Source organism: Synchiropus splendidus, chromosome 7 (assembly GCF_027744825.2).
Source record: "Synchiropus splendidus isolate RoL2022-P1 chromosome 7, RoL_Sspl_1.0, whole genome shotgun sequence".
NCBI classification, from domain to species: Eukaryota; Metazoa; Chordata; class Actinopteri; order Syngnathiformes; family Callionymidae; genus Synchiropus; species Synchiropus splendidus.
The window spans coordinates 21,519,487-21,542,551 of NC_071340.1; the positions used below are offsets into that span (position 1 = coordinate 21,519,487).

The 23,065-nt window shown below is 40.5% G+C and overlaps 45 non-coding genes across 45 annotated transcripts; 2 read left to right on the top strand and 43 right to left on the bottom strand.

Annotated features, from left to right (window-relative positions):
* Window positions 1–1,071: 1,071 nt before the first annotated feature.
* On the bottom strand, window positions 1,072–1,144 carry trnaf-gaa (transfer RNA phenylalanine (anticodon GAA)). The gene has a single exon. It is a non-coding gene; the product is annotated as a tRNA-Phe (tRNA).
* A 2,767-nt stretch (window positions 1,145–3,911) lies between these two features.
* trnaf-gaa (transfer RNA phenylalanine (anticodon GAA)) lies at window positions 3,912–3,984 on the top strand. The gene has a single exon. It is a non-coding gene; the product is annotated as a tRNA-Phe (tRNA).
* A 265-nt stretch (window positions 3,985–4,249) lies between these two features.
* Window positions 4,250–4,322, top strand: trnaf-gaa (transfer RNA phenylalanine (anticodon GAA)). Its single transcript has one exon. It is a non-coding gene; the product is annotated as a tRNA-Phe (tRNA).
* A 6,021-nt stretch (window positions 4,323–10,343) lies between these two features.
* On the bottom strand, window positions 10,344–10,416 carry trnaf-gaa (transfer RNA phenylalanine (anticodon GAA)). The gene has a single exon. It is a non-coding gene; the product is annotated as a tRNA-Phe (tRNA).
* Window positions 10,417–10,697: 281 nt separating this feature from the next.
* trnaf-gaa (transfer RNA phenylalanine (anticodon GAA)) lies at window positions 10,698–10,770 on the bottom strand. The gene has a single exon. It is a non-coding gene; the product is annotated as a tRNA-Phe (tRNA).
* Window positions 10,771–10,864: 94 nt separating this feature from the next.
* Window positions 10,865–10,937, bottom strand: trnaf-gaa (transfer RNA phenylalanine (anticodon GAA)). The gene has a single exon. It is a non-coding gene; the product is annotated as a tRNA-Phe (tRNA).
* A 94-nt stretch (window positions 10,938–11,031) lies between these two features.
* Window positions 11,032–11,104, bottom strand: trnaf-gaa (transfer RNA phenylalanine (anticodon GAA)). Its single transcript has one exon. It is a non-coding gene; the product is annotated as a tRNA-Phe (tRNA).
* Window positions 11,105–11,383: 279 nt separating this feature from the next.
* On the bottom strand, window positions 11,384–11,456 carry trnaf-gaa (transfer RNA phenylalanine (anticodon GAA)). The gene has a single exon. It is a non-coding gene; the product is annotated as a tRNA-Phe (tRNA).
* A 425-nt stretch (window positions 11,457–11,881) lies between these two features.
* Window positions 11,882–11,954, bottom strand: trnaf-gaa (transfer RNA phenylalanine (anticodon GAA)). Its single transcript has one exon. It is a non-coding gene; the product is annotated as a tRNA-Phe (tRNA).
* Window positions 11,955–12,048: 94 nt separating this feature from the next.
* Window positions 12,049–12,121, bottom strand: trnaf-gaa (transfer RNA phenylalanine (anticodon GAA)). Its single transcript has one exon. It is a non-coding gene; the product is annotated as a tRNA-Phe (tRNA).
* A 95-nt stretch (window positions 12,122–12,216) lies between these two features.
* trnaf-gaa (transfer RNA phenylalanine (anticodon GAA)) lies at window positions 12,217–12,289 on the bottom strand. The gene has a single exon. It is a non-coding gene; the product is annotated as a tRNA-Phe (tRNA).
* Window positions 12,290–12,568: 279 nt separating this feature from the next.
* Window positions 12,569–12,641, bottom strand: trnaf-gaa (transfer RNA phenylalanine (anticodon GAA)). The gene has a single exon. It is a non-coding gene; the product is annotated as a tRNA-Phe (tRNA).
* Window positions 12,642–12,743: 102 nt separating this feature from the next.
* Window positions 12,744–12,816, bottom strand: trnaf-gaa (transfer RNA phenylalanine (anticodon GAA)). The gene has a single exon. It is a non-coding gene; the product is annotated as a tRNA-Phe (tRNA).
* Window positions 12,817–13,270: 454 nt separating this feature from the next.
* Window positions 13,271–13,343, bottom strand: trnaf-gaa (transfer RNA phenylalanine (anticodon GAA)). The gene has a single exon. It is a non-coding gene; the product is annotated as a tRNA-Phe (tRNA).
* Window positions 13,344–13,447: 104 nt separating this feature from the next.
* On the bottom strand, window positions 13,448–13,520 carry trnaf-gaa (transfer RNA phenylalanine (anticodon GAA)). Its single transcript has one exon. It is a non-coding gene; the product is annotated as a tRNA-Phe (tRNA).
* Window positions 13,521–13,622: 102 nt separating this feature from the next.
* On the bottom strand, window positions 13,623–13,695 carry trnaf-gaa (transfer RNA phenylalanine (anticodon GAA)). The gene has a single exon. It is a non-coding gene; the product is annotated as a tRNA-Phe (tRNA).
* Window positions 13,696–13,797: 102 nt separating this feature from the next.
* On the bottom strand, window positions 13,798–13,870 carry trnaf-gaa (transfer RNA phenylalanine (anticodon GAA)). Its single transcript has one exon. It is a non-coding gene; the product is annotated as a tRNA-Phe (tRNA).
* A 94-nt stretch (window positions 13,871–13,964) lies between these two features.
* On the bottom strand, window positions 13,965–14,037 carry trnaf-gaa (transfer RNA phenylalanine (anticodon GAA)). The gene has a single exon. It is a non-coding gene; the product is annotated as a tRNA-Phe (tRNA).
* A 94-nt stretch (window positions 14,038–14,131) lies between these two features.
* On the bottom strand, window positions 14,132–14,204 carry trnaf-gaa (transfer RNA phenylalanine (anticodon GAA)). The gene has a single exon. It is a non-coding gene; the product is annotated as a tRNA-Phe (tRNA).
* A 619-nt stretch (window positions 14,205–14,823) lies between these two features.
* On the bottom strand, window positions 14,824–14,896 carry trnaf-gaa (transfer RNA phenylalanine (anticodon GAA)). The gene has a single exon. It is a non-coding gene; the product is annotated as a tRNA-Phe (tRNA).
* A 270-nt stretch (window positions 14,897–15,166) lies between these two features.
* Window positions 15,167–15,239, bottom strand: trnaf-gaa (transfer RNA phenylalanine (anticodon GAA)). Its single transcript has one exon. It is a non-coding gene; the product is annotated as a tRNA-Phe (tRNA).
* A 94-nt stretch (window positions 15,240–15,333) lies between these two features.
* Window positions 15,334–15,406, bottom strand: trnaf-gaa (transfer RNA phenylalanine (anticodon GAA)). Its single transcript has one exon. It is a non-coding gene; the product is annotated as a tRNA-Phe (tRNA).
* Window positions 15,407–15,500: 94 nt separating this feature from the next.
* trnaf-gaa (transfer RNA phenylalanine (anticodon GAA)) lies at window positions 15,501–15,573 on the bottom strand. The gene has a single exon. It is a non-coding gene; the product is annotated as a tRNA-Phe (tRNA).
* Window positions 15,574–16,189: 616 nt separating this feature from the next.
* On the bottom strand, window positions 16,190–16,262 carry trnaf-gaa (transfer RNA phenylalanine (anticodon GAA)). The gene has a single exon. It is a non-coding gene; the product is annotated as a tRNA-Phe (tRNA).
* Window positions 16,263–16,543: 281 nt separating this feature from the next.
* On the bottom strand, window positions 16,544–16,616 carry trnaf-gaa (transfer RNA phenylalanine (anticodon GAA)). Its single transcript has one exon. It is a non-coding gene; the product is annotated as a tRNA-Phe (tRNA).
* Window positions 16,617–17,062: 446 nt separating this feature from the next.
* Window positions 17,063–17,135, bottom strand: trnaf-gaa (transfer RNA phenylalanine (anticodon GAA)). Its single transcript has one exon. It is a non-coding gene; the product is annotated as a tRNA-Phe (tRNA).
* Window positions 17,136–17,230: 95 nt separating this feature from the next.
* On the bottom strand, window positions 17,231–17,303 carry trnaf-gaa (transfer RNA phenylalanine (anticodon GAA)). Its single transcript has one exon. It is a non-coding gene; the product is annotated as a tRNA-Phe (tRNA).
* A 102-nt stretch (window positions 17,304–17,405) lies between these two features.
* trnaf-gaa (transfer RNA phenylalanine (anticodon GAA)) lies at window positions 17,406–17,478 on the bottom strand. Its single transcript has one exon. It is a non-coding gene; the product is annotated as a tRNA-Phe (tRNA).
* Window positions 17,479–17,583: 105 nt separating this feature from the next.
* trnaf-gaa (transfer RNA phenylalanine (anticodon GAA)) lies at window positions 17,584–17,656 on the bottom strand. The gene has a single exon. It is a non-coding gene; the product is annotated as a tRNA-Phe (tRNA).
* A 94-nt stretch (window positions 17,657–17,750) lies between these two features.
* trnaf-gaa (transfer RNA phenylalanine (anticodon GAA)) lies at window positions 17,751–17,823 on the bottom strand. Its single transcript has one exon. It is a non-coding gene; the product is annotated as a tRNA-Phe (tRNA).
* A 796-nt stretch (window positions 17,824–18,619) lies between these two features.
* Window positions 18,620–18,692, bottom strand: trnaf-gaa (transfer RNA phenylalanine (anticodon GAA)). Its single transcript has one exon. It is a non-coding gene; the product is annotated as a tRNA-Phe (tRNA).
* Window positions 18,693–18,794: 102 nt separating this feature from the next.
* Window positions 18,795–18,867, bottom strand: trnaf-gaa (transfer RNA phenylalanine (anticodon GAA)). Its single transcript has one exon. It is a non-coding gene; the product is annotated as a tRNA-Phe (tRNA).
* Window positions 18,868–18,970: 103 nt separating this feature from the next.
* Window positions 18,971–19,043, bottom strand: trnaf-gaa (transfer RNA phenylalanine (anticodon GAA)). The gene has a single exon. It is a non-coding gene; the product is annotated as a tRNA-Phe (tRNA).
* A 102-nt stretch (window positions 19,044–19,145) lies between these two features.
* On the bottom strand, window positions 19,146–19,218 carry trnaf-gaa (transfer RNA phenylalanine (anticodon GAA)). Its single transcript has one exon. It is a non-coding gene; the product is annotated as a tRNA-Phe (tRNA).
* Window positions 19,219–19,312: 94 nt separating this feature from the next.
* Window positions 19,313–19,385, bottom strand: trnaf-gaa (transfer RNA phenylalanine (anticodon GAA)). The gene has a single exon. It is a non-coding gene; the product is annotated as a tRNA-Phe (tRNA).
* A 94-nt stretch (window positions 19,386–19,479) lies between these two features.
* Window positions 19,480–19,552, bottom strand: trnaf-gaa (transfer RNA phenylalanine (anticodon GAA)). Its single transcript has one exon. It is a non-coding gene; the product is annotated as a tRNA-Phe (tRNA).
* Window positions 19,553–19,831: 279 nt separating this feature from the next.
* trnaf-gaa (transfer RNA phenylalanine (anticodon GAA)) lies at window positions 19,832–19,904 on the bottom strand. Its single transcript has one exon. It is a non-coding gene; the product is annotated as a tRNA-Phe (tRNA).
* Window positions 19,905–20,508: 604 nt separating this feature from the next.
* trnaf-gaa (transfer RNA phenylalanine (anticodon GAA)) lies at window positions 20,509–20,581 on the bottom strand. Its single transcript has one exon. It is a non-coding gene; the product is annotated as a tRNA-Phe (tRNA).
* A 94-nt stretch (window positions 20,582–20,675) lies between these two features.
* On the bottom strand, window positions 20,676–20,748 carry trnaf-gaa (transfer RNA phenylalanine (anticodon GAA)). Its single transcript has one exon. It is a non-coding gene; the product is annotated as a tRNA-Phe (tRNA).
* Window positions 20,749–20,843: 95 nt separating this feature from the next.
* On the bottom strand, window positions 20,844–20,916 carry trnaf-gaa (transfer RNA phenylalanine (anticodon GAA)). Its single transcript has one exon. It is a non-coding gene; the product is annotated as a tRNA-Phe (tRNA).
* Window positions 20,917–21,195: 279 nt separating this feature from the next.
* On the bottom strand, window positions 21,196–21,268 carry trnaf-gaa (transfer RNA phenylalanine (anticodon GAA)). Its single transcript has one exon. It is a non-coding gene; the product is annotated as a tRNA-Phe (tRNA).
* Window positions 21,269–21,722: 454 nt separating this feature from the next.
* On the bottom strand, window positions 21,723–21,795 carry trnaf-gaa (transfer RNA phenylalanine (anticodon GAA)). The gene has a single exon. It is a non-coding gene; the product is annotated as a tRNA-Phe (tRNA).
* A 102-nt stretch (window positions 21,796–21,897) lies between these two features.
* trnaf-gaa (transfer RNA phenylalanine (anticodon GAA)) lies at window positions 21,898–21,970 on the bottom strand. Its single transcript has one exon. It is a non-coding gene; the product is annotated as a tRNA-Phe (tRNA).
* A 102-nt stretch (window positions 21,971–22,072) lies between these two features.
* On the bottom strand, window positions 22,073–22,145 carry trnaf-gaa (transfer RNA phenylalanine (anticodon GAA)). The gene has a single exon. It is a non-coding gene; the product is annotated as a tRNA-Phe (tRNA).
* A 615-nt stretch (window positions 22,146–22,760) lies between these two features.
* On the bottom strand, window positions 22,761–22,833 carry trnaf-gaa (transfer RNA phenylalanine (anticodon GAA)). The gene has a single exon. It is a non-coding gene; the product is annotated as a tRNA-Phe (tRNA).
* Window positions 22,834–23,065: the final 232 nt, after the last annotated feature.

The window sequence follows — 23,065 nt, forward strand, 5'->3', positions numbered from 1 at the left end:
GACGTTATCTAGGTGTGTGCAATCTTATCCTCTTCTGGGCGGAAGCAAACAGTTGACAAATCATTGAGATGTGCTTCACTTTCCTTTTTTTGTGCTGTATTATATTTGCTAAATAGTAAATGTTACGGTTCTAGCGCAATGAATTAGAAAGTTACTTTCATGGAATATAGTTTTCATCAGTAAGATCCTGTTTGGAATTCTTTTTGAATGTACCTTTCCAGTCTCTGCCACAAGATAGCGCTATATACCAAGTTTGTAAAGACCCCAACCTTAGTACTTTTTTAAGAACTCGGCTTTTCCACACGATATTATCGGGTTAGATACACCTACTGTAGGTCAGAGACTTTGAAATGCCTGGTTTAAGAAATGTAAACCTGACAAACATTACAGCGACAACATGTGTTCCTTTAATATCAGTTAAAAAAAAAATACTGTTGCAGACCGTCAAATTGATAAATTATACTCAAAGATGAAGCAAGTAAAATCGGTCTGTAAAAGAAATGATGCATTGTTTTTGTACTTGTTTGAGTTGAACATTTTTTTTAGATTTTTTTTTTTTCAAATAAGTCTTCAGAGTCATTTAAAAAAATCCTAGTTATGCTTTAAATGGTTGTGTTGCAATAGCAATACAATACAATAAAAAACAACAACTAAATAAACCCCCAGTATCGAAGAGTTAACATGGACAGAGGGTGTCCCTTGCAGGCAACAGATGGAATTGCATTTTAAAGCAGACATGGGCAATGTGCGGCTTGGGCGCCAAATGTGGCCCTATGCCACTATTTATAGGGTCCTCTGAGTGAAAAAATAAAACCAATCATGTATAAATGTGTTTTTTTCCTTTGAATATATAAACACATTTAGTCGAAATGTTACACACGTCCTGGCTACTGACTTGCTTGTGACTTTTTGTTTGCCTTCTCTCAGGCTAAAGACATACATAGTGTTCAGGATTGAACCAGTGACCTCTCGATCTTCAGTCTAACACTGTCCCTTCTATAGGATAATTCAGCATATCTGCAAAAAATGCCATACGTAAAATTCAAATGACACATCAAAAGGGGCGGCCAATGCCGAAACCCGGGATTGAACCAGGGACCTTTAGATCTTCAGTCTAACGCTCTCCCAACTGAGCTATTTCGGCACATTTAGGATGTTGGACTGCTGGATAAAACTGTGTCTTAATATATTTAATATTGCATTTGTTTTGTTAATCCCCATCTTTATTCAATCTATCTTTTGACTTTGTTGCCTAAGATATGTATTGTATTACTGTACAGTGAATCAGTATGTATTGCATTGAACTGGCAACTTGCTCCTGACCTTTGAGTCAAAGAAAAGATGCTCCTGGTCGAAAAGTGCTCCACTTTCTGTCATTTTCACAAGTTGAGAAAAAAAGCATTGTTGTGCTTAATAGGAAAAATACTCAGCTTGAAAAAATGTAACCAGAAATATCCTCAAACAGTTTAATATTACTCATCCAAAATTTGAGTTTAGAGTGACGTCAACCATGATATTGCTTGAATATTTAATCTATAAGTCTCACCTCAGGTCTTTGCTGAGGTGAATTGAAATAAACAGCGTAGAGGCCACATGAGTAAAAGCTGCAATGTTTAGCTATCAAATATAGTGAGGTACAGACTCCCATAAAACATTTGTAAAATACTGTACTTGAGTACATGTACTTACTCCATACAGAAGATACTTAGTTTCGGTCTAAGCCTCAATTAAACTGCACCACTGCACTTCTCCTTAAAAGCACTCATCGCTCCCAAAGTAATATTCAAAATTTCCTCTTTATATGTCAATATTTCCTGCAAAATCACATTATTTCCTTATATCATATTTAAATTTCTGCTTGCTCATCTTCAAACTTCCAACTCTTCCAACTAAATTACTTTTTAATTTATGATGTATTGTGTTGATAAATAGTGCTGACAACACACATCAGTTTAGTTCCTGTGCCTTGATCCATAAAAGACGACCCATTTCATGATGGAATGAAAATATAGACACTCGATAAGGTTCAGTTGTTTCTGCAGTCTTCAGTCGTCTCTTCATGCCTATAATTTTGAGTTAATAGTTGTGAACATGAGTGGCTGTCTGGTTTCTGAACTCAGCTGTCCAGTGTTGTGGTCACTTTATCAGTAAAACTTTGCAGCGCGGATGAATCAATGACTGCTTTGTGTGTTTCCTTCAGCTTGAGTGGCAGCTTGGCATTTCAGGTGAATATCTGACCTAATCAGCGTGCAGGTGGACGATGGGCGCGCAGAAAGGAATTGCTTTGTCACTGCACATGCTCCGCGCAGGAACAAGTCGCTCCTCTATTCCCCGCCGTCGTTTTCTTAACTTTTTTTTCTTCTTCTTACCCCGCAGCCGAGCTTTGGTGCTTAGAGATTTGTTGTGTGGATCCGCAGGAATGATCACGGTATTGATAACATTTCAAACAAATCCCAACCAAAGGCTTTTCTGTCGAACGTGAAATCTGTGCTCAATTGCTCCTTTGTTCGCGCAGTGTCATTTGCCTGGGCGGGAATGATTTGGCGCTGCATTAATGGGGATGATGTTGAGCGGGGCGACTGCAGGGATGGTATAGGTGCTCCAGGTGGTGTGGCCCCGGGGCTCTGATCTGCTGCTCCGTTCTAATCCCAGATGACATTGCAAAAATCCCTGAAAAACCCCTGCCTCTGTATGAGGCTGTATAGAGGCAGGGAGCGTATGATTTGTTAAAATAGCTCGTATCATGTATCAACCTGAGAGAAATAGAGGCTTCACTGTTCTTTTGTAGCATTTTTCTGGTCATTATTTTAATAAACCAGATGAATGTTTGGTAGAGATTAGCACTGCGTTATTATATGTCAATGAATAGTACCTCCATTTCTAAAATACTGCCCCATATTACAGCTCTCAACAGTCTTCAAAACTTGCTATTCCTCACTGTGATTCAGATAAAGAAGCAGAATTTAATTTAATAAATATAAATATATTCATGAAAACAATTGTTTCTTAGTGGAGTGGCAGCCTTTCCAGGGTGTTCCTTCTTCGCTCGACCTGTAACTAACCAAGAATAGGTATAAAGGAATGAACATTTCTTTTAATAATACATATATGTGTTTATGCTCCACACCTCACACCATTGTAAGTATCTATACTTTTTTATGAGAAGTAGACTCAGCACACAACAAGGAATTATCTGGGTTCACTGGGTCCAACCTCAAAACTTTATCTCCCTTTTTAATGACGCTCTTAAACGCTCTTCCTCTCAAACACCTTTTTGTTTGTTGGTAATGTTGAATGAGCAGCGCAAACTTTAAACTCAACATGAGTCAAACATTGTCTTCTTTGTGTGCCAAGAGTCCAAGAAATACCTTGGCTGTAGGGTCTGGGGAGAACAATGGTCCCCCAGTGTTTTTGGCAAGGAGCAGTCCATAGCTCAGTGATGGAGAGCATATTTCCCAGTCGCAGGTGTCTGACACAGTCAGTGCCTGATCTTCACCGTGACTGTAAATGAAAGAGCCAGCTCGTCCAGGTGCAGCAGCTCCTTTTCGGGCCTCTCAGGTTTCTCCTTGATGCAGGAGAGCCTCTTTTTTTCCATGCAAGAATGAACAGAAGAATGTAGCTTTATGTGTTAAATCATGCTGAAAAATATGATCTAGTCTAACATGCTGATTATTATGCACAGGAAAATATATATAATATACACTTATATATATTCAAGTGAATGTATATATATATATATATGTATATATACCTCGTAAGATGGTATGTTACGAAGGTGATGAATGTTAGGTGAGGGTTTCATTTGTGACAGTTGGGAGGCGAAGGCTTACACTTTTTAAAGATTTTAAACGTTGAACATAAACAAGGTTAGAGTTACAACATTTTATGCCATTTTTGCAGCACACTGATGTGCTGAAGTAGCTCAGTGGGGAGAGCGTTAGACTGAAGATCTAAAGGTCCCTGGTTCAATCCCGGGTGTCGGCATTGTAGGATGATATCATTTATCTTACGAAGTGGCAAGATTTTTTTGCAATTGTACGTAATTTTTTTTTGTTAATTTTGTGTCTGTCACTTGCTGAAGTAGCTCAGTGGGGAGAGCGTTGGACTGAAGATCTAATGGTCCCTGGTTCAATCCTGGGTTTCGGCATTGCAGATCGATATCAATTATGTTACGAAGTGGCGAGACTCTTTTTGCGATGTTTTTTGTAACTGTACGTAATGTTTTTTTTTAATTTTGTGTTTGTCACTTGCTGAAATAGCTCAGTGGGGAGAGCGTTAGACTGAAGATCTAAAGGTCCCTGGTTCAATCCCGGGTTTCAGCACTAGTCAAGTCCTTCTCCTTAATTGTTGACTTTCATGGAAAGTTATGCTGTGTTCACCGAGCTTTCTGGGTAGGTTTCTAGGTTTTTTCATAATTTGGAGCCGGTCGGCCTGTTGACGGGGAAAAAATGCTTAGAAACCACTTCTGGAACATTAAAAAGTTTGTCTGACTGTTTGAACTGTGTCATCATCAGTGGATGAATACTATTCGTCAGTCTAGACTATGGATTTTTTCATAAATAGTAAAACAAAAAAAACAACAACCGACAATCTGGTACTCAGCATTATTCGGCATTCAGCCAATCCGGCCGCAAATTTTCTTTTTAGTGAATCTATATACAAATTCTTTCAGTGATTCTGTCCTCTTGAGGATTTTATAACATCAGAGTGTTTTTGTTGTGTGTGATTTTACCAATACACTGTTGCGCAACAGCACGCCAATGAGGAAAAAAAATGAAAATAATCTCGGCATATTTAATAGAGGCAATTACAAAATAGAACTGAAGAGCTAATGACAATCATAATTGTCATTGGAAACGACCAATTTCTATTTTATTGGCCTGTCTTGTGTTACTCTCGCGAACATTTAAATGACTCTCTCGGTCGCCGCCCAGTGACACATCTTCCTTTCATTTTAAAGTCAGCTGGGCTCCAGCCCTCACTCTAAAAACAGGCGGAACCAGTAAGTACTGTGAGGGTAATGAGCCCTCCGATGTGTCATATATTTGCCGGAGAAATTAAGCCAATTTGCGGAAATGGTGGCCTGGGGTTGAGGGAATACGGAGTGGCTTGTAAAGATGAGCGATCTCTGGCACAGCATGAAGAGAAGGAGAGGTGTGCTGCCCGGTGCTTAGCTCAAATGAAAGCTGTGATTAGTGGAGCAAAGATCAAAATGACAGAGCGGCCGAGGCTTCAGCTGGGCCTTTGTTATTGATAAGTCTGTCATCTCCGCTGATATTGGAGCAGCTGATGATTAGGCCACTCCTGAGCTATTAGCTACATTTCTTATCCTTTACTGAGGCCCGAGAGAGCCAGTCCCGGAGACAAAGGCGCCCCTTATGAAGCTTCCTTCTTAAACGGCGCGCACCTGATCTTAAAGGCACAACTGCTACGTCCCTCCGTCAGGCCAACGGAGCCGGGGACCAGATAGATGTCAAAGGTCCCAGTGTGCTGCTTCTCCAAATGAGGGCTTTCTGAGTGAGTAAGCCGCTGAAAGATGGCTGCGGCGAAATTACAGAAAATTGCCTGTTTTGTCAACATTTCATCGGCAGATTTACAGAAAGCTGACCCAAGGCCCGCTCCCCCCTTTTCTTTTCACAGGGCTAAGGAGATCGAGTGGGCTGGAAGACTGACAAACAAATCTCTTCTCTACTTCTTTCTCGCTTTCTCTTTCCCGCTCCAGACGTGACATCCAATATGATCTGCTTTTAATGATCTTAAGTGGCTAAAATTGCATATTGTCAACACATATTGTCTGAGCTTGGTTTGGGGGCATAGACAGTGCTCCAGTAATGGAAGATATTATCAGTCTACGCATTTCAGTCAGTCCCTTCACTTACAGTGGGGTACATCCATGAGGATTTTCTCAATCTTAAGAGAATGTTTACATCACAGAACCCACCGGAAAATTGTTTTGTCTGTGGTGCACAGTGATGGTGTCATCACAGCACACCACACACATTTAGATTCTGTCCCGAAGAAGAAACGGACGGAAAACACAACATGGATGAGGATGTGAGTGATGGAGGTGTTGGGGTCTTTTTAAATGGAAAAATCCCAAAAGAAAAATGAATACCACAACTGCTATTCACTGAACAGAAGTTGAAGTCGCCCATTGTTTCTCACTTCTTACTTGACTCCAACCCATTCTATGTCACAATTCAAGTCGGAAGTGACCGTCTCTCCTCACACACACACAGATTTTTGATCATAGACACTGAACATGTTCTATGTTCACGATTTTCAGAGCCAGTTTTCAGGACAAATTCGCTCATCAATCACAGGATTGAGTCATAGGATACTCATTGTTCCTTGGTAAATCCAGACACTTGCCAAACCATTTTTTCACCAGCACATTGTGAAATCTGAAGTGATGCCTGAACCGAAACAGAGATGTTCCACGTCTAGAATTGGACTTGGTCCCCTCCCATTTTACCTTGTCTACAAAACCTCATATGGAATGCTGCTTTAAGAATTCCTCAATAACCTCAGCTGACTTGTTACACCGGGTGACTCATTCATTTGCAGAGACCAAATCCTGACGACTATGTTGCAGTGACCCAAATACCAAAGAAAATTTATTTATCAGACAGTTCAAAACTATTCGAAGCACCATAAATGCATGGTCACACAAGGGTATAGATGGAGACGTCACACCAATGACAGAAGACGCAGGGTGTGGGCCCCCATTCTGGAAATATTTCACATGAATGAGGCAGCGATAGTTAAAACACATGGCTTTTCTTGAGTGTCAAAGCTGCTGAGTTCAAAAAGGCAGAAGAAACAAAGATATTATATCAGAGTGTGGAAAACAATGACAAAGTGGGCCAGAAAGATCAAATACTCTCTGGAAGTGGGTCAGGGAGAACGTTAGACTGAAGATCTAAAGGTCACTGGTGCAATCCTGGGGTTCAACAGGGCCTTTCTGGTGAGGAAACTTGTGGCATTGGGTCAATATACTGCAGCTTGTTGCTTGGCTTCACATTCTTCAGTTTCAGTGTGGATCACTTCGGTTGCTGAAACACAATTGAAATATAAGGCATCCCCCACCCATATTGTGGTACAACAGTGTCGCACATAATCTAGCCTCTATCTAGACTTGATATGTAAATTGTTCACTTTATTAAGTCAGCAGTTGATCACAGTTGTTGCTTCTTAAAATGATGTAGTGATGGGTAAAGGAGGTTTCATGACACAGTATTGTACGGTCAATGAGGTTTCATGAAACAGTGTCTTGAGATGGCACCGTCTGCTGTAAAACGTTTGGACAATGAAATCTCACATCGTTTCTAAAGCAAGAGCGCCATCTTGTGGCCTCTGAAAATTAGGACACTGTTTCATCAACCCCGCAAGACTGTTTCGTGATACCTCATCTACCCAGTCACTAGGACACATCACTTGTCATTGCTGTAGGCAAGAAAATATACACAAGCAAAGAAAGTGATAAAATATTTCAACACATTTCTACATGACGTGTTTTATTGACTCACATAGAGGGCCACATACACGCAGGAAAAGGGCCACTTGTGGTCCCCGGAACGCAGCTTGACCAGATCTCGTATTCAACGTTCATGTTAACTTCATCATAAATGGAACTCACCTGTTTCCAGAAATTTATAGCAATAGTTACTTTATCAAAATATATATTTTGCACGTCATCTCGATCCACTGTGCGACTGACCTCAGCTCAGCCTTTCCCTGACAAATGCCAACTGGAATCCCGGGCTTGTTGGTTTAGCCCCCAGCGGCCAGAGGCAAAGCATCTTTCATTAACATCTAAAACCTCAGGAATGAGGCGCAGGGCTCACGATAAGATCTGGTAATGCTGTAACATGGAATAATGGACAAAGAAAATTCCCATTTTGTTCATAAGCACCTGTGATCTTCCATGAAAAGCGCTTCGCACCAGCCCCGGGAGGGAAGAGGATCCAATCAATCCTGTGGAAGAGAGATTTTGATTCGAGTCCTGCAGCACTGTAAAGGTGAACCAGACGCTGATCCTCGCTGCCTGCCACAGACATTCATCCCTGGACCTCAGGAGAAATGCCTTCCTGTTTCTCTTCGCAGTCAGCAAATGCGTTAAGGTCAATACAAAACATTTACGAGACACTCTGGAGGTACACACGAGTATTTTATCAGTTTAGTTGCAGGTGTGGACAAATCCAAGAGCTGCTGTGAGAGTGTGGGACTTGTTTCCGGCATTGAAACTTGTGTCAGCATCGTGGCTTTTAGAAATGTTTTCTCTTTATCCCGGAGAGAGTGCTAGTCAAAAACAATAGAGCGCTGTGATCCTGTTCTTGCGGAGTGAGGTCAAAGCCTGAATCCTCTTGAGGACGTTGGGAGGAAACTGATGTTCAGCTGGCATCAGGCTGCCGTCCCTGAGCCTGATTCATCCCGCAAAGCTGTTCACATGACCATCAAAAGATGAACATTTCAGTACCTCAACTACGGTGGAGAATAAAGCTAGTCGGACATTTGCACGTCTGTTTATCAATGGTCTATCTGCAGGAAGCTGAGGCAGGGATTTCTTTTATCCAAACTCTATGTGGGAAGTTCTTTAGGGATTTTACCGAGAATGTTTTTCTCATTTTCTCACAGTTCTCTTTGAAATAGCTGACGGAAAGTGTTCCAGCTTCACAGGATCGATGGGGCGGTGCCGAGAGGAAGAGAAGAAAAGATGGCCTCTCATTGTCACACGAGCGATGTGTTTTGGTCCTCTCTGGATCGTTTCTCAATCACCTCTTTAAATTTTAAAGTATTTGGCGTACAGCCGGTGGCAGGTTCTCTTGAGAAGCCAGCGAAAACATGGCGGGTCAATGACGGCATAAATCTCACACTGTCCACTCGGCTCATCCGATGCTTTGAGTTATGCATTTTTAATGGTATGTTTGTGCGGATTTGACTTGAATGACCATTTGAAATGAATTTTATATGAGGGCGCTGTTGCTGGATGCTAACAAGTGGGAAGTCAGTTCAGTTTCCGCCAGGAATCCCGGGGGCACGTGAAGGAGGAATGCTGGCAGCCATGTTGTTTCATTTCAAAATCCTAATCTATTTAATATTTCCACAGAAAATCTACTAGCTTTGTTTAGACTTTCAGCCCGATATGATATGTCTGTGACTTTTCCATACTTTGTTTTTATCATGAGACAGAGTTACAGAACAGCTATCCATCTCTTTACGCATTGATATCAGCCTGCAATGCCAAAACCCAGGCTTGAACCAGGAACCTTTAAATCTTCAGTCTGAAACTAAAAGATCATATATTAATCAAAAACATAAACGTACAGTTATGTAACAGCTTGAAAAATAGCTGGCCACTTCTTTGCGCATTGATATTGACCTTTCGGCATGGGTATATTGATATTAATGAAAAAATAAACTTACAGTTAAAAAACGTGTTGCAAAAAAGCTCACCACTTGGTGACATATTGATATCGGCCAGCACTGCCAAAACTCCGGATTGAACCAGGGACCTCAAGATCTTCAGTCTAACTCCCTACTGAGCTATTTCGGCACGGGTCATAAAATATTAATCGGAAAATAAGCGTACAGTTTTATAACGGGTTGCCAAACAGCTGGCCACTTGTTTATGCATTGATATCGACCTACAATGCCGAAACCCAAAATTGAACCAGGGACCTTTAGATCTTCAGTCTAACGCTCTCCCCACTGAGCTATTTCAGCAGGTGCTCAACACAAAATTAAAATAAAAAATTACGTACAGTTCCAAAACAAATTCGTAAAAAAGTCTCGCCACTTCGTAACATAATTGATATAGACCTGCAATGCCGAAACCAGGGATTGAACCAGGGACCTTTAGATCTTCTGTCTCACGCTCTCCCCACTGAGCTATTTCAGCAAGTGTTGAACACAAAATTCACAAAAATAATTACGTACAGTTCCAAAACAAATTCGTAAAAAAGCCTCGCCACTTCGTAACATAGCTGATATCGTTCTGCAATGCCGAAACCCGGGATTGAACCAGGGACCTTTAGATCTTCTGTCTCACGCTCTCCCCACTGAACTACTTCAGCCAGTGTTAAACACAAACTTCACAAAAATAATTACGTACAGTTCCAATAAACATATTGCAAAAAAGTCTCGCCACTTTCGTAACATAATTGATATCGACCTGCAATGCCGAAACCCGGGATCTTTAGATCTTCAGTCTAACGCTCTCCCAACTGAGCTACTTCAGCAAGTGTTGAACACAAAATTAATAAAAAACATTACCTACAGTTCCAATAAACATTGCAAAAAAGTTTCGCCACTTTCGTAACATCATCGATATCGATCTGCAATGCCGAAACCCGGGATTGAACCAGGGACCTTTAGATCTTCAGTCTAACGCTCTCCCAACTGAGCTACTTCCGCAAGTGTTGAACACAAAATTAATAAAAAACATTACCTACACTTCCAATAAACATTGCAAAAAAGTTTCGCCACTTTCGTAACATCATCGATATCGATCTGCAATGCCGAAACCAGGGATTGAACCAGGGAACTTTAGATCTTCAGTCTAACGCTCTCCCCACTGAGCTATTTCAGCAAGTGCTAAACACAAAATTAACAAAAAAAATTACGTACAGTTCCAAAAAAAAAATATTCGTAAAAAAGTCTCGCCACTTCGTAACATAATTGATATAGACCTGCAATGCCGAAACCCGGGATTGAACCAGGGACCTTTAGATCTTCAGTCTAACGCTCTCCCCACTGAGCTACTTCAGCAAGTGTTGAACACAAAATTAATAAAAAACATTACATACAGTTCCAAAAAAGCATCGCAAAGAAGACTCGCCACATAATTGATATCAACCTGCAATGCCGAAACCCGGGATTGAACCAGGGACCTTTAGATCTTCAGTCTAACGCTCTCCCCACTGAGCTACTTCAGCAAGTGTTGAACACAAAATTAATAAAAAACATTACATACAGTTCCAAAAAAGCATCGCAAAGAAGACTCGCCACATAATTGATATCAACCTGCAATGCCGAAACCCGGGATTGAACCAGGGACCTTTAGATCTTCAGTCTAACGCTCTCCCCACTGAGCTACTTCAGCAAGCGTTAAACACAAAATTAACAAAAAACATTACGTACAGTTCCAAAACAAATTCGTAAAAAAGTCACGCCACTTCGTAACATCGCTGATATCGTTCTGCAATGCCGAAACCCGGGATTGAACCAGGGACCTTTAGATCTTCTGTCTCACGCTCTCCCCACTGAGCTATTTCAGCAAGTGTTAAACACAAAATTAACAAAGAAAATTACGTACAGTTCCAATAAACTTATTGCAAAAAAGTCTCGCCACTTTCGTAACATAATTGATATCGATCTGCAATGCCGAAACCCGGGATTGAACCAGGGACCTTCAGATCTTCAGTCTAACGCTCTCCCCACTGAGCTATTTCAGCAAGTGTTGAACACAAAATTCACAAAAAAAATTACGTACAGTTCCAATAAACATATTGCAAAAACGTCTCGCCACATAATTGATATCGTTCTGCAATGCCGAAACCCGGGATCTTTAGATCTTCAGTCTAACGCTCTCCCAACTGAGCTACTTCAGCAAGTGTTGAACACAAAATTAATAAAAAACATTACCTACAGTTCCTATAAACATTGCAAAAAAGTTTCGCCACTTTCGTAACATCATCGATATCGATCTGCAATGCCGAAACCAGGGATCTTTAGATCTTCAGTCTAACGCTCTCCCCACTGAGCTACTTCAGCAAGCGTTAAACACAAAATTAACAAAAAACATTACGTACAGTTCCAAAAAAAAAAAATTCGTAAAAAAGTCTCGCCACTTCGCAACATAATTGATATAGACCTGCAATGCTGAAACCCGGGATTGAACCAGGGACCTTTAGATCTTCAGTCTGACGCTCTCCCCACTGAGCTACTTCAGCAAGTGTTGAACACAAAATTAATAAAAAACATTACATACAGTTCCAAAAAAGCATCGCAATGAAGACTCGCCACATAATTGATATCAACCTGCAATGCCGAAACCCGGGATTGAACCAGGGACCTTTAGATCTTCAGTCTAACGCTCTCCCCACTGAGCTACTTCAGCAAGTGTTGAACACAAAATTAAAAAAAAAAAATTACGTACAGTTCCAAAACAAATTTGTAACAAAGTCTCGCCACATAATAGATATAGACCTGCAATGCCGAAACCCGGGATTGAACCAGGGACCTTTAGATCTTCAGTCTAACGCTCTCCCCACTGAGCTACTTCAGCAAGCGTTAAACACAAAATTAACAAAAAACATTACGTACAGTTCCAAAACAAATTCGTAAAAAAGTCACGCCACTTCGTAACATCGCTGATATCGTTCTGCAATGCCGAAACCCGGGATTGAACCAGGGACCTTTAGATCTTCTGTCTCACGCTCTCCCCACTGAGCTATTTCAGCAAGTGTTAAACCCAAAATTCACAAAAATAATTACGTACAGTTCCAATAAACATATTGCAAAAAAGTCTCGCCACTTTCGTAACATAATTGATATCAACCTACAATGCCGAAACCCGGGATTGAACCAGGGACCTTTAGATCTTCAGTCTAACGCTCTCCCCACTGAGCTATTTCAGCCAGTGTTAAACACAAAATTAACAAAAAAAATTACGTTCAGTTCCAAAACAAATTCGTAACAAAGTCTCGCCACTTCGTAACATAATAGATATAGTCCTGCAATGCCGAAACCCGGGATTGAACCAGGGACCTTTAGATCTTCAGTCTAACGCTCTCCCAACTGAGCTACTTCCGCAAGTGTTGAACACAAAATTAATAAAAAACATTACCTACACTTCCAATAAACATTGCAAAAAAGTTTCGCCACTTTCGTAACATCATCTATATCGATCTGCAATGCCGAAACCAGGGATTGAACCAGGGAACTTTAGATCTTCAGTCTAACGCTCTCCCCACTGAGCTACTTCAGCAAGCGTTAAACACAAAATTAATAAAAAACATTACGTACAGTTCCAAAACAAATTCGTAAAAAAGTCACGCCACTTCGTAACATCGCTGATATCGTTCTGCAATGCCGAAACCCGGGATTGAACCAGGGACCTTTAGATCTTCTGTCTCACGCTCTCCCCACTGAGCTACTTCAGCAAGTGTTAAACACAAAATTCACAAAAATAATTACGTACAGTTCCAATAAACATATTGCAAAAAAGTCTCGCCACTTTCGTAACATAATTGATATCAACCTACAATGCCGAAACCCGGGATTGAACCAGGGACCTTTAGATCTTCAGTCTAACGCTCTCCCCACTGAGCTATTTCAGCCAGTGTTAAACACAAAATTCACAAAAATAATTACGTACAGTTCCAATAAACATATTGCAAAAAAGTCTCGCCACTTTCGTAACATAATTGATATCAACCTACAATGCCGAAACCCGGGATTGAACCAGGGACCTTTAGATCTTCAGTCTAACGCTCTCCCCACTGAGCTATTTCAGCCAGTGTTAAACACAAAATTAACAAAAAAAATTACGTTCAGTTCCAAAACAAATTCGTAACAAAGTCTCGCCACTTCGTAACATAATAGATATAGACCTGCAATGCCGAAACCCGGGATTGAACCAGGGACCTTTAGATCTTCAGTCTAACGCTCTCCCAACTGAGCTACTTCCGCAAGTGTTGAACACAAAATTAATAAAAAACATTACCTACACTTCCAATAAACATTGCAAAAAAATTTCGCCTCTTTCGTAACATCATCTATATCGATCTGCAATGCCGAAACCAGGGATTGAACCAGGGACCTTTAGATCTTCAGTCTAACGCTCTCCCCACTGAGCTATTTCAGCCAGTGCTAAACACAAAATTAACAAAAAAAATTACGTACAGTTCCAAAACAAATTCGTAACAAAGTCTCGCCACATAATAGATATAGACCTGCAATGCCGAAACCCGGGATTGAACCAGGGACCTTTAGATCTTCAGTCTAACGCTCTCCCCACTGAGCTACTTCAGCAAGTGTTGAACACAAAATTAATAAAAAACATTACGTACAGTTCCAAAAAAGCATCGCAAAGAAGACTCGCCACATAGTTGATATCAACCTACAATGCCGAAAACCGGGATTGAACCAGGGACCTTTAGATCTTCAGTCTAACGCTCTCCCCACTGAGCTATTTCAGCCAGTGCTAAACACAAAATTAACAAAAAAAATTACGTACAGTTCCAAAACAAATTCGTAAAAAAGTCACGCCACTTCGTAACATCGCTGATATCGTTCTGCAATGCCGAAACCCGGGATTGAACCAGGGACCTTTAGATCTTCTGTCTCACGCTCTCCCCACTGAGCTATTTCAGCAAGTGTTAAACACAAAATTCACAAAAATAATTACGTACAGTTCCAATAAACATATTGCAAAAAAGTCTCGCCACTTTCGTAACATAATTGATATCAACCTACAATGCCGAAACCCGGGATTGAACCAGGGACCTTTAGATCTTCTGTCTCACGCTCTCCCCACTGAACTACTTCAGCCAGTGTTAAACACAAAATTAACAAAGAAAATTACGTACAGTTCCAATAAACTTATTGCAAAAAAGTCTCGCCACTTTCGTAACATAATTGATATCGATCTGCAATGCCGAAACCCGGGATCTTTAGATCTTCCGTCTAACGCTCTCCCAACTGAGCTACTTCAGCAAGTGTTGAACACAAAATTAATAAAAAACATTACCTACAGTTCCAATAAACATTGCAAAAAAGTTTCGCCACTTTCGTAACATCATCGATATCGATCTGCAATGCCGAAACCAGGGATTGAACCAGGGACCTTTAGATCTTCAGTCTAACACTCTCCCCACTGAGCTACTTCAGCAAGTGTTAAACACAAAATTAACAAAAAACATTACGTACAGTTCCAAAACAAATTCGTAAAAAAGTCTCGCCACTTCGTAACATAGCTGATATCGTTCTGCAATGCCGAAACCCGGGATTGAACCAGGGACCTTTAGATCTTCTGTCTCACGCTCTCCCCACTGAGCTATTTCAGCAAGTGCTAAACACAAACTTCACAAAAATAATTACGTACAGTTCCAATAAACGTATTGCAAAAACGTCTCGCCACATAGTTGATATCAACCTACAATGCCGAAACCCGGGATTGAACCAGGGACCTTTAGATCTTCAGTCTAACGCTCTCCCCACTGAGCTACTTCAGCAAGTGTTGAACACAAAATTAATAAAAAACATTACGTACAGTTCCAAAAAAGCATCGCAAAGAAGACTCGCCACATAGTTGATATCAACCTACAATGCCGAAAACCGGGATTGAACCAGGGACCTTTAGATCTTCAGTCTAACGCTCTCCCCACTGAGCTATTTCAGCCAGTGCTAAACACAAAATTAACAAAAAAAATTACGTACAGTTCCAAAACAAATTCGTAACAAAGTCTCGCCACATAATAGATATAGACCTGCAATGCCGAAACCCGGGATTGAACCAGGGACCTTTAGATCTTCAGTCTAACGCTCTCCCCACTGAGCTACTTCAGCAAGCGTTAAACACAAAATTAACAAAAAACATTACGTACAGTTCCAAAACAAATTCGTAAAAAAGTCACACCACTTCGTAACATCGCTGATATCGTTCTGCAATGCCGAAACCCGGGATTGAACCAGGGACCTTTAGATCTTCTGTCTCACGCTCTCCCCACTGAGCTATTTCAGCAAGTGTTAAACACAAAATTCACAAAAATAATTACGTACAGTTCCAAAACAAATTCGTAAAAAAGCTCGCCACTTCGTAACATAGCTGATATCGTTCTGCAATGCCGAAACCCGGGATTGAACCAGGGACCTTTAGATCTTCTGTCTCACGCTCTCCCCACTGAACTACTTCAGCCAGTGTTAAACACAAACTTCACAAAAATAATTACGTACAGTTCCAATAAACATATTGCAAAAAAGTCTCGCCACTTTCGTAACATAATTGATATCGACCTGCAATGCCGAAACCCGGGATCTTTAGATCTTCAGTCTAACGCTCTCCCAACTGAGCTACTTCAGCAAGTGTTGAACACAAAATTAATAAAAAACATTACCTACAGTTCCAATAAACATTGCAAAAAAGTTTCGCCACTTTCGTAACATCATCGATATCGATCTGCAATGCCGAAACCCGGGATTGAACCAGGGACCTTTAGATCTTCAGTCTAACGCTCTCCCAACTGAGCTACTTCCGCAAGTGTTGAACACAAAATTAATAAAAAACATTACCTACACTTCCAATAAACATTGCAAAAAAGTTTCGCCACTTTCGTAACATCATCGATATCGATCTGCAATGCCGAAAGCAGGGATTGAACCAGGGACCTTTAGATCTTCAGTCTAACGCTCTCCCCACTGAGCTATTTCAGCAAGTGCTAAACACAAAATTAACAAAAAAAATTACGTACAGTTCCAAAAAAAAAATATTCGTAAAAAAGTCTCGCCACTTCGTAACATAATTGATATAGACCTGCAATGCCGAAACCCGGGATTGAACCAGGGACCTTTAGATCTTCAGTCTAACGCTCTCCCCACTGAGCTACTTCAGCAAGTGTTGAATACAAAATTATTAAAAAACATTACGTACAGTTCCAAAAAAGCATCGCAAAGAAGACTCGCCACATAATTGATATCAACCTACAATGCCGAAACCCGGGATTGAACCAGGGACCTTTCGATCTTCAGTCTAACGCTCTCCCCACTGAGCTACTTCAGCAAGTGTTAAACACAAAATTAACAAAAAACATTACGTACAGTTCCAAAACAAATTCGTAAAAAAGTCTCGCCACTTGGTAACATAATTGATATCGATCTGCAATGCCGAAACTCGGGATTGAACCAGGGACCTTTAGATCTTCAGTCTAACGCTCTCCCCACTGAGCTACTTCAGCAAGTGTCGAACACAAAATTAATAAAAAACATTACGTACAGTTCCAATAAACATATTGCAAAAAAGTCTCACCACTTTCGTAACATCATCGATATTGATCTGCAATGCCGAAACCAGGGCTTGAACCAGGGACCTTTAGATCTTCAGTCTAACGCTCTCCCCACTGAGCTATTTCAGCAAGTGTTGAACACAAAATTCACAAAAAAAATTACGTACAGTTCCAATAAACATATTGCAAAAACGTCTCGCCACATAATTGATATCGATCTGCAATGCCGAAACCCGGGATTGAACCAGGGACCTTTAGATCTTCAGTCTAATGCTCTCCCCACTGAGCTACTTCAGTAAGTGTTGAACACAAAATTAATAAAAAACATTGCCTACAGTTCCAATAAACATTGCAAAAAAGTTTCGCCACTTTCGTAACATCATCGATATCGATCTGCAATGCCGAAACCAGGGATTGAACCAGGGACCTTTAGATCTTCAGTCTAACGCTCTCCCCACTGAGCTACTTCAGCAAGCGTTAAACACAAAATTAACAAAAAAAATTACGTACAGTTCCAAAAAAAAAAATTCGTAAAAAAGTCTCGCCACTTCGTAACATAATTGATATGGACCTGCAATGCCGAAACCCGGGATTGAACCAGGGACCTTTAGATCTTCAGTCTAACGCTCTCCCCACTGAGCTACTTCAGCAAGTGCTGAACACAAAATTAATAAAAAACATTACGTACAGTTCCAAAAAAGCATCGCAAAGAAGACTCGCCACATAATTGATATCAACCTACAATGCCGAAACCCGGGATTGAACCAGGGACCTTTAGATCTTCAGTCTAACGCTCTCCCCACTGAGCTACTTTAGCTAGTGTTAAACACAAAGTTAACAAAAAACATTACGTACAGTTCCAAAACAAATTCGTAAAAAAGTCTCACCACTTCGTAACATAGCTGATATCGTTCTGCAATGCCGAAACCCGGGATTGAACCAGGGACCTTTAGATCTTCTGTCTCACGCTCTCCCCACTGAGCTATTTCAGCCAGTGTTAAACACAAAATTAACAAAAAAAATTACGTACAGTTCCAAAACAAATTCGTAAAAAAGTCTTGCCACTTGGTAACATAATTGATATCGATCTGCAATGCGAAACCCGGGATTGAACCAGGGACCTTTAGATCTTCAGTCTAACGCTCTCCCCACTGAGCTACTTCAGCAAGTGTTGAACACAAAAATAATAAAAAACATTACGTACAGTTCCAAAACAAATTCGTAAAAAAGTCTCGCCACTTCGTAACATAATTGATATCGATCTGCAATGCCGAAACCAGGGATTGAACCAGGGACCTTTAGATCTTCAGTCTAACGCTCTCCCCACTGAGGTACTTCAGCAAGCGTTAAACACAAAATTAACAAAAAAAATTACGTACAGTTCCAAAAAAAAAAATTTGTAAAAAAGTCTCGCCACTTCGTAACATAATTGATATAGACCTGCAATGCCAAAACCCGGGATTGAACCAGGGAGCTTTAGATCTTCAGTCTAACGCTCTCCCCACTGAGCTACTTCAGCAAGTGTTGAACACAAAATTAATAAAAAACATTACGTACAGTTCCAAAAAAGCATCGCAAAGAAGACTCACCACATAATTGATATCAACCTACAATGCCAAAACCCGGGATTGAACCAGGGACCTTTAGATCTTCAGTCTAACGCTCTCCCCACTGAGCTACTTCAGCTAGTGTTAAACACAAAGTTAACAAAAAACATTACGTACAGTTCCAAAACAAATTCGTAAAAAAGTCTTGCCACTTGGTAACATAATAGATATAGACCTGCAATGCCGAAACCCGGGATTGAACCAGGGACCTTTAGATCTTCAGTCTAACGCTCTCCCCACTGAGCTACTTCAGCAAGTGTTGAACACAAAATTCACAAAAAAATTACATACAGTTCCAATAAACATATTGCAAAAAAGTCTCACCACTTTCGTAACATAAGCGATATCGATCTGCAATGCCGAAACCCGGGATTGAACCAGAGACCTTTAGATCTTCAGTCTAACGCTCTCCCCACTGAGCTACTTCAGCAAGTGTTAAAAACAAAATTAACAAAAAACATTACGTACAGTTCCAAAACAAATTCGTAAAAAAGTCTCGCCACTTCGTAACATAATTGATATCGATCTGCAATGCCGAAACCCGGGATTGAACCAGGGACCTTTAGATCTTCAGTCTAACGCTCTCCCCACTGAGCTACTTCAGCAAGTGTTGAACACAAAATTAATAAAAAACATTACATACAGTTCCAAAAAAGCATCGCAAAGAAGACTCGCCACATAATTGATATCAACCTGCAATGCCGAAACCCGGGATTGAACCAGGGACCTTTAGATCTTCAGTCTAACGCTCTCCCCACTGAGCTACTTCAGCAAGTGTTGAACACAAAATTAATAAAAAACATTACATACAGTTCCAAAAAAGCATCGCAAAGAAGACTCGCCACATAATTGATATCAACCTGCAATGCCGAAACCCGGGATTGAACCAGGGACCTTTAGATCTTCAGTCTAACGCTCTCCCCACTGAGCTACTTCAGCAAGCGTTAAACACAAAATTAACAAAAAACATTACGTACAGTTCCAAAACAAATTCGTAAAAAAGTCACGCCACTTCGTAACATCGCTGATATCGTTCTGCAATGCCGAAACCCGGGATTGAACCAGGGACCTTTAGATCTTCTGTCTCACGCTCTCCCCACTGAGCTATTTCAGCAAGTGTTAAACACAAAATTAACAAAGAAAATTACGTACAGTTCCAATAAACTTATTGCAAAAAAGTCTCGCCACTTTCGTAACATAATTGATATCGATCTGCAATGCCGAAACCCGGGATTGAACCAGGGACCTTCAGATCTTCAGTCTAACGCTCTCCCCACTGAGCTATTTCAGCAAGTGTTGAACACAAAATTCACAAAAAAAATTACGTACAGTTCCAATAAACATATTGCAAAAACGTCTCGCCACATAATTGATATCGTTCTGCAATGCCGAAACCCGGGATCTTTAGATCTTCAGTCTAACGCTCTCCCAACTGAGCTACTTCAGCAAGTGTTGAACACAAAATTAATAAAAAACATTACCTACAGTTCCTATAAACATTGCAAAAAAGTTTCGCCACTTTCGTAACATCATCGATATCGATCTGCAATGCCGAAACCAGGGATCTTTAGATCTTCAGTCTAACGCTCTCCCCACTGAGCTACTTCAGCAAGCGTTAAACACAAAATTAACAAAAAACATTACGTACAGTTCCAAAAAAAAAAAATTCGTAAAAAAGTCTCGCCACTTCGTAACATAGCTGATATCGTTCTGCAATGCCGAAACCCGGGACTGAACCAGGGACCTTTAGATCTTCTGTCTCACGCTCTCCCCACTGAACTACTTCAGCAAGTGTTAAACACAAAATTAACAAAAAAAATTACGTACAGTTCCAAAAAAAAAACATTCGTAAAAAAGTCTCGCCACTTCGCAACATAATTGATATAGACCTGCAATGCTGAAACCCGGGATTGAACCAGGGACCTTTAGATCTTCAGTCTGACGCTCTCCCCACTGAGCTACTTCAGCAAGTGTTGAACACAAAATTAATAAAAAACATTACATACAGTTCCAAAAAAGCATCGCAATGAAGACTCGCCACATAATTGATATCAACCTGCAATGCCAAAACCCGGGATTGAACCAGGGACCTTTAGATCTTCAGTCTAACGCTCTCCCCACTGAGCTACTTCAGCAAGTGTTGAACACAAAATTAAAAAAAAAAAATTACGTACAGTTCCAAAACAAATTTGTAACAAAGTCTCGCCACATAATAGATATAGACCTGCAATGCCGAAACCCGGGATTGAACCAGGGACCTTTAGATCTTCAGTCTAACGCTCTCCCCACTGAGCTACTTCAGCAAGCGTTAAACACAAAATTAACAAAAAACATTACGTACAGTTCCAAAACAAATTCGTAAAAAAGTCACGCCACTTCGTAACATCGCTGATATCGTTCTGCAATGCCGAAACCCGGGATTGAACCAGGGACCTTTAGATCTTCTGTCTCACGCTCTCCCCACTGAGCTATTTCAGCAAGTGTTAAACACAAAATTCACAAAAATAATTACGTACAGTTCCAATAAACATATTGCAAAAAAGTCTCGCCACTTTCGTAACATAATTGATATCAACCTACAATGCCGAAACCCGGGATTGAACCAGGGACCTTTAGATCTTCAGTCTAACGCTCTCCCCACTGAGCTATTTCAGCCAGTGTTAAACACAAAATTAACAAAAAAAATTACGTTCAGTTCCAAAACAAATTCGTAAAAAAGTCTCGCCACTTCGTAACATCGCTGATATCGTTCTGCAATGCCGAAACCCGGGATTGAACCAGGGACCTTTAGATCTTCTGTCTCACGCTCTCCCCACTGAGCTATTTCAGCCAGTGTTAAACACAAAATTAACAAAAAAAATTAGGTACAGTTCCAAAACAAATTCGTAACAAAGTCTCGCCACTTCGTAACATAATAGATATAGACCTGCAATGGCGAAACCCGGGATTGAACCAGGGACCTTTAGATCTTCAGTCTAACGCTCTCCCCACTGAGCTACTTCAGCAAGTGTTAAACACAAAATTCACAAAAAAAATTACGTACAGTTCCAATAAACATATTGCAAAAAAGTCTCGCCACTTTCGTAACATAATCGATATCGATCTGCAATGCCGAAACCCGGGATTGAACCAGGGACCTTTAGATCTTCAGTCTAACGCTCTCCCCACTGAGCTACTTCAGCAAGTGTTAAACACAAAATTAACAAAAAACATTACGTACAGTTCCAAAACAAATTCGTAAAAAAGTTTCGCCACTTCGTAACATAATAGATATAGACCTGCAATGCCGAAACCCGGGATTGAACCAGGGACCTTTAGATCTTCAGTCTAACGCTCTCCCCACTGAGCTACTTCAGCAAGTGTTAAACACAAAATTAACAAAAAACATTACGTACAGTTCCAAAACAAATTCGTAAAAAAGTCTCGCCACTTCGTAAAATTATTGATATCGTTCTGCAATGCCGAAACCCGGGATTGAACCAGGGACCTTTAGATCTTCAGTCTAACGCTCTCCCCACTGAGCTACTTCAGCAAGTGTTAAACACAAAATTAATAAAAAACATTACGTACAGTTCCAAAAAAGCATCGCAAAGAAGACTCGCCACATAGTTGATATCAACCTACAATGCCGAAAACCGGGATTGAACCAGGGACCTTTAGATCTTCAGTCTAACGGTCTCCCCACTGAGCTACTTCAGCAAGTGTTAAACACAAAATTAACAAAAAAAATTACGTACAGTTCCAAAAAAAAAAAATTCGTAAAAAAGTCTCGCCACTTCGTAACATAATTGATATCAACCTACAATGCCGAAACCCGGGAATGAACCAGGGACCTTTAGATCTTCTGTCTCACGCTCTCCCCACTGAGCTATTTCAGCCAGTGTTAAACACAAAATTAACAAAAAAAATTACGTACAGTTCCTAAACAAATTCGTAAAAAAGTCTCGCCACTTCGTAACATAATAGATATAGACCTGCAATGTCGAAATCCGGGATTGAACCAGGGAGCTTTAGATCTTCAGTCTAACGCTCTCCCCACTGAGCTACTTCAGCAAGTGTTGAACACAAAATTAACAAAAAACATTACGTACAGTTCCAAAAAAGCATCACAAAGAAGACTCGCCACATAATTGATATCAACCTACAATGCCGAAACCCGGGATTGAACCAGGGAGCTTTAGATCTTCAGTCTAACGCTCTCCCCACTGAGCTACTTCAGCAAGTGTTGAACACAAAATTAACAAAAAACATTACGTACAGTTCCAAAACAAATTCGTAAAAAAGTCTCGCCACTTCGTAACATAATAGATATAGACCTGCAATGTCGAAATCCGGGATTGAACCAGGGACCTTTAGATCTTCAGTCTAACGCTCTCCCCACTGAGCTACTTCAGCAAGTGTTGAACACAAAATTAACAAAAAACATTACGTACAGTTCCAAAACAAATTCGT